The sequence below is a fragment of the Triticum aestivum genome, chromosome 2D (assembly GCF_018294505.1).
Source record: "Triticum aestivum cultivar Chinese Spring chromosome 2D, IWGSC CS RefSeq v2.1, whole genome shotgun sequence".
In the NCBI taxonomy this organism is placed as follows: Eukaryota; Viridiplantae; Streptophyta; class Magnoliopsida; order Poales; family Poaceae; genus Triticum; species Triticum aestivum.
This window is the reverse complement of record NC_057799.1, coordinates 633,441,128-633,447,907: the sequence shown is the minus strand read 5'-3', so window position 1 is coordinate 633,447,907 and position 6,780 is coordinate 633,441,128. Positions and strand designations below refer to the sequence as shown.

At 38.8% G+C, this 6,780-nt stretch overlaps 2 non-coding genes across 2 annotated transcripts; one reads left to right on the top strand and one right to left on the bottom strand.

Moving 5' to 3' along the window:
* Nucleotides 1–821: 821 nt before the first annotated feature.
* TRNAF-GAA (transfer RNA phenylalanine (anticodon GAA)) lies at nt 822–894 on the bottom strand. Its single transcript has one exon. It is a non-coding gene; the product is annotated as a tRNA-Phe (tRNA).
* Nucleotides 895–2,531: 1,637 nt separating this feature from the next.
* Nucleotides 2,532–2,604, top strand: TRNAT-UGU (transfer RNA threonine (anticodon UGU)). Its single transcript has one exon. It is a non-coding gene; the product is annotated as a tRNA-Thr (tRNA).
* Nucleotides 2,605–6,780: the final 4,176 nt, after the last annotated feature.

Genomic DNA, 6,780 nt, shown 5'->3' with positions numbered 1-6,780 from the left:
GAATACAATATGGTATAGATAATCCAGAAGAAGTCTGCATAAAAGTCTTTGCCCAAAAGGATAATCCTAGAATTCCGTCTGTCTTCTGGATTTGGAGAAGTGCCGATTTTCAAGAACGCGAATCTTATGATATGGTGGGAATCTCTTATGATAATCATCCGCGCCTTAAACGTATCCTAATGCCTGAAAGTTGGATAGGCTGGCCCTTACGTAAGGATTATATAACCCCCAATTTTTATGAAATACAAGATGCTCATTGAATGATAAGAAATTCATGCTCACTTATACAACACAACTCCAGATTTTATTCAAGTCAAGGAATATTTTTAGGTTCTTTTCCTAGATGAAACGGAATACCTATTTATAATTAATTCCTAATTATACAAAAGCATTCCAGATAGACTGAGCAAAAAAAGGGTTTCATTTGGATTCCCCTATTTTGAAAATCGCATATTAATTTCCTTCATATGAACAGAAAAATAGAATGACTCAAAGAAGTTCTCTACCAGGAACTTTGTACCGCGCACATTACTTAGCACAACTAGGAAAATAAGATAAGATAAAGATAAGCAAGACTAAAAAAATATTCGTCGGAATAGCGGAATACAAAATTAAGAAACGCAAAAAAATAAAGGGGAATCTGACCCCCTTCTTTATCATAAAGAAAAGATATATTTTAAAACTTCTTTAAAAAGAAGTGCCTCTATATTTATATTATAGATTTATCCACTTAGATGAATAAATATTATTAATGAATATGTATCACAATCCATCTCGAGGTATTTGGATCAATACCTATTCGGTGGATCTTTTTTTTTCTCTGCCAGGAACCAGATTTGAACTGGTGACACGAGGATTTTCAGTCCTCTGCTCTACCAACTGAGCTATCCTGACCTTTTCTTGTGCATCATCCTAGTAGAGTATTTGTATCTATGTCAATTAAAAGGACTAAAAATTAATTAAAGTATTTCAAATTTTAAATTTGAAAATGGGGGGGTAGTCCTATGCATTGTGCATGGTTTACTTAAATAAAACTTAAAAATAGAGTGAATAACCAAGATTTCTTGCCGATACTCTAATAAAAAAGAAATCTATTCAATGAATAGGATAAGATCCATTGAGTTCTCTTCGCATTCCTTTGTGAAAGAGTAGAATGAGAAAGCTAATGAATCTTAAACCCATTGCATTGATAAAAAGAAAAAAAAGAGGATAAATAATAATAATATAGTATAGTTAGGGAATAAAAGAGGATTTGGGGATAGAGGGACTTGAACCCTCACAACTTATAAAGTCGACGGATTTTCCTTTTACTAGAAATTTCATTGTTGTCAGTATTGACATGTAGAATGGGACTCTCTCTTTGTCCTCGTCCGATTAATCCACTTTTTTAAAGATCTCGAAAACTTTGAATTTGAATTGAAGAATTTGATTATTCAATATTCGATTGGAGTGGATTCACAATAATGAAAAAAAAATTATGATATGAGTTTTTTATTTCATAATCATTATCATTTCTAATTTCATTTTTAAAAAAGATAAAGAACCTATATTAGAATTATAATATAATATGAGTTCTGTGATTAATCGTTTGCTATGTCAGTATCTATACGTGTTTATTAAATGTATAAGGTATAAAACCCCTCTTTCTCTAATTTAGAATTAGAAGGAATTCCACTAACAACACAACGTAATTAACTCGATTCGTTAGAACAGCTTCCATTGAGTCTCTGCACCTATCCTTTTCCTTTGTATTCTAGTTCGAGAACCCCTTGTTTTCTCAAAACACGGATTTGGCTCAGGATTGCCCTTTTTTAATTCCAGGGTTTCTCTGAATTTGGAAGTTACCACTTAGCAGGTTTCCATACCAAGGCTCAATACAATCAAGTCCGTAGCGTCTACCGATTTCGCCATATCCCCATTTCCCTCTTCTTTGAGACCAGGATTCCTTGTGTAATTTCATCCATCTCTTAGTTTTTTTTCTGAATCATTGAGTTCATCACTCAACGTAGTCTAGCAGTTCAGTTCGACTCTATTTGAGAGACCTCGCTTGCTTATTGCAATTCAGAATTGAATTGATTCTATCCTTGATGTATTTGCAATTCAATCCGAATCAATATATCCAAAAGTTTTTATCTCCCCCACCTCCCGTCTTACTTTTTTATAGTATTCAAAATTATACTATAACGCTTGATATTTATTCTTTTTTTCTAATCAGAATTAGCAATTTTATTTACTCTGACTCTATGTTCCCCTTAGTGAAATATTAATCCTCAAATTATTAACAAATAATAAAGTCTATAATGATCAAATGAAAATACCAATAAATTCTATAATTTTATTTTTTAATATCCTATAGTTAAGCATATCAAGCTAACTTTATCTTTAAGAAGTTTTAGTATTTTTTTATTTTTATAAGTATAACTTCAAATTTAGAACTAGTTAATAGCTAAGATTAATAACTAATATCTGAGATTTTACGGATTTCCTATACTATACCTATTTCTATTTGTTACACTATTTCCGTTATGTAAGCCCACTTAGCTCAGAGGTTAGAGCATCACATTTGTAATGCGAGGGTCATCGGTTCAAATCCGATAGTCGGCTTTTTTTTTTCTCTATCGATGTTCTACGAACAAGAATCTCTTTTTTTCCGAATTAAATGGAGAATCCAGGATCTTTTATGTTTTTTACCTTACAATTTTGCTAGATACAAAACAATAAAATAAATAATATATATATATACAAAAAATAAAGATTTTGATGAAATTCCATTTTTTTGGGTACTTTAGTTGATTTTACTCTGTTTATCCTGTAGTTTAATTCAGTTTTAATTTCGATGTATTCTGTAATGTAAATACAATGAAATTAATTGTGTAAAATGAAATTTCAATAAAATAAAAAAAGGAGTCTTCATGTCCCGTTATCGAGGACCTCGTTTAAAAAAAATACGCCGTCTGGGAGCTTTACCAGGACTCACTAGAAAAACACCTAAATCCGGAAGTAATCTTAAAAAAAAATTCAATTCTGGGAAAAAGGAGCAATATCGTATTCGTCTTCAAGAAAAACAGAAATTGCGTTTTCATTATGGTCTGACAGAACGACAATTACTTAGATATGTACATATCGCTGGAAAAGCAAAAAGGTCAACAGGCCAGGTTTTACTACAATTACTTGAAATGCGTTTGGATAATATCCTTTTTCGATTGGGTATGGCTTCAACCATTCCTGGGGCCCGCCAATTAGTCAACCATAGACATATTTTAGTTAATGGTCGTATAGTCAATATACCAAGTTTTCGTTGCAAACCCCGAGATATTATTACTACGAAAGATAACCAAAGATCAAAAGGTCTGGTTCAAAATTATATTGCTTCATCGGACCCAGGTGTACGTGCGTGGGATGAGCACGGACAGGAAGAATTTGACCTAAAGGCGTTGCTGTTTGTGACCATCAATGATTGGCCTGCTCTCAGTAACCTTTCAGGACAGACAAACAAGGGATACCGTGCATGCACGCACTGTTTGGATGATATGGACAGTATATATTTGGATAATTGTAGGAAGAATGTGTACCTGGGACATCGTCGATTTCTTCCGAGCAGGCATCCCGTAAGAAAGAAAGGCAAGCATTTCAAAGGTGAGGCGGATCACCGGACAAAGCCTCGCCACCGTACTGGTGCTGATGTACATGATTTGGTCAAGGATTTGAAGGTAGTCTTTGGAAAGGGTCCTGGCGGACAACCTGTTCCGAATGACGCTGACGGACGCGCACCCATGTGGAAGAAGAAATCTATATTTTGGGATGTGCCCTATTGGAAAGAGCTAGAGGTCCGCTCCGCAATCGATGTGATGCACGTGACGAAGAATCTTTGCGTGACCCTGCTTGGCTTCTTGGGCGTGTATGGGAAGACAAAAGATACACCTGAGGCACGGGAGGACCAGCAACGTATGCACGGAAAAGATGGCATACACCAGGGTCATGCCAGCTATGCTCTTACCAAAGAAGAGAAGGAAATCTTCTTTGAATTCCTGCTTAGTATGAAGGTACCATCTGGCTTCTCGTCGATTATAAAGGGAATAATAAATATGGCAGAGAAAAAGTTCCAGAACCTAAAGTCTCATGAATGCCACGTGATTATGACGCAACTGCTTCCGGTTGCATTGAGGGGGCTTCTACCGGAAAACGTTCGATTAGCCATTGTGAAGCTATGTGCATTCCTCAATGCAATCTCTCAGAAGGTAATCGATCCAGAAATCATACCAAGGTTAGAGAATGATTTGGTGCAATGTCTTGTTAGTTTCGAGTTGGTGTTCCCACCATCCTTCTTCAACATCATGACGCACGTCCTAGTTCACCTATGCGAAGAGATTAACGTATTGGGTCCTGTATTTATACACAATATGTTCCCCTTTGAGAGGTTCATGGGAGTCTTAAAGAAATATGTTCATAACCGTGCTAGGCCAGAAGGAAGCATCTCCAAGGGCCATGAAAATGAGGAGGTCATTGAGTTTTGTATTGACTTTATTCCTGACCTTAAGCCGATTGGTGTTCCTGAATCGTGGCATAAGGGCATACTGGATGGAAAAGGCACGCTAGGAGGGAAGCAAAAAATATGTATGGATGGACATTCTCTCACTGAAGCACACTACACAGTTCTACAGAATTCCGCCTTGGTGGCTCCGTATATGGACGAACACAAGAATTTTTTACGCTCCAAACACCCGGAGCGGTCTGATGACTGGATTACACGTGAACAAACGAGGACTTTTGCCAGCTGGTTGCAGACACGTACCATGCATGACGCCTCTATTGAAGATGACCTGTACTCGTTGTCCCAGTTACCATCTTCGAATATAATGACTTTCAAAGGGTACGAGATAAATGGGAATACATTTTACACGATCGCCCAAGATAAGAAGAGCACCAACCAAAACAGTGGTGTCCGCTTTGATGCAGCAACCAAGACGGGAAAGGAAACATATTATGGTTACATAGAGGACATACGGGAACTTGACTATGGACGTGGTTTGAAGGTCCCTTTGTTTCGGTGCAAATGGGTCAATATGACACGAGGCGGGGTAACGGAAGACCCGCAGTACGGAATGACAACAGTGGATCTCAACAATCTTGCGTATGCAGATGAACCATTCGTCCTAGCCAATGATGTGGCACAGGTTTTCTATGTGAAGGACATGTCTACCAAGCCGAGAAAAAGAAAATCTAAGGAAGCGAATGCATCATACGATGAGCCAAAGCGCCACATACTTCTTTCTTGGAAGAGAAACATCGTGGGAGTGGATGACAAGACAGACATGTCAGAAGATTATGAAAATTTTGATGCAATTGATCCATTCACAGTGAATATTGACCCGAGCATCCAGTTAAGTGATGAAGACTTTCCATGGTTACGGCGCAAAGGGACACACGCGAAGAAAAAGTTTCACACCCAAAGATCTGGGATGTGATCGGCTTCACTATCATCACTTTCTTCTGTGTTTCACACCCAGGAGGGAATCTCTGTAATAGTTAGGGTAGTTATGTGTTTTGGCATTTGAAACGCGAAGAAATTTTATGAGCAAACAAATTCTTTCATGCATTTACTGATTTTTTCAGCTAAATGACCCTGAAATTGAAAAGCACTTCAAATGAACTCAGAAAAGGTTGAAAGTTGGCATGGTATGACAATTTCACCCACATAGCATGTGCAAAAAAGTAGAGAGGGTTACCGCAAAAACTGGATGCACTTCGTGTACAAAATGGACAATCTCTTTCGAAGTATCAGGGTTTCGGACGAAAACTCATCTGTTACAAAGGCATTTCATTTTTTAAATAACCTAAGCATTACCAAATTGAATATAATGATAAAACACACTAATATTAAACATAAGAAAAAAGAATCACTGAAAAATCTATTTTCAAAGTTAAGTTATTCACAAACTAGTGATTCACACAAATTTCAAATAATTCAAAATTTAAACTATTCAAATTTGAAAACTACCAGCAGTAACAGAAAGTTTGTCATTTTTTGTACCTGAAGCAAAAATATTCACAACGAAACTCTAAATACAGCAAAAAACAACTCAAAAATAAATAAAACAAAAATAAATAAAGCAAAAAAATAAGAAAATAAAAAATCCCGCCTACTGCGCCACAGCGGCCTGCATACGACTAGAAACCCAACATGTTGTTGGGCCAGGATGCAGGTCCGCAAAGGCCCAGTAGGCCCACAGGGCAGCACAGAACAGGTAGGCCCAGTAGGCCTACTTTGGAGAGGAGCTCGAGAGAGCTACCGCACTGGGGCTTATAAACCAGTGCGGACGCCTCTCGGCTAGCGAGGTGGGACTAAACTTGCCGCACCGCAGCTGCGCTAGCGCACCCCCTTTAGTATCGGGTCGTGGCTCCAACCGATACTAAAGGGGGGTTCTTTCATACCGGTTGCAGCCACCACCTGGTACTAAAGGGGGTGCGCTTCCCGCCGCTTCGCCTGGCCAAAAGAGGCCTTTAGTACCGGCTGGTGGCTCCAACCGGTACTACAGGGGGGTTCTATATAAGAAAACACTTCAAAAAAATTCAGTTTCTCATCTCTCCCTCTGCTTCTTCTCCTCTGCCCCGTCGCCGCCGCCCCTCGTTGCCGTCCCCGTCGCCGCCCCCGTCTTCATCCGTCGCCGTCGCCACCGCCCCTTGTCGCCGCCCCGGCTGTCACCGTCCCCGTCGTCCACGTCGCTGCGCCTCGCCCCGTCATCCCGTCGTCCCCGCCCGGCCCGTCCCCGTCCCAGTCGT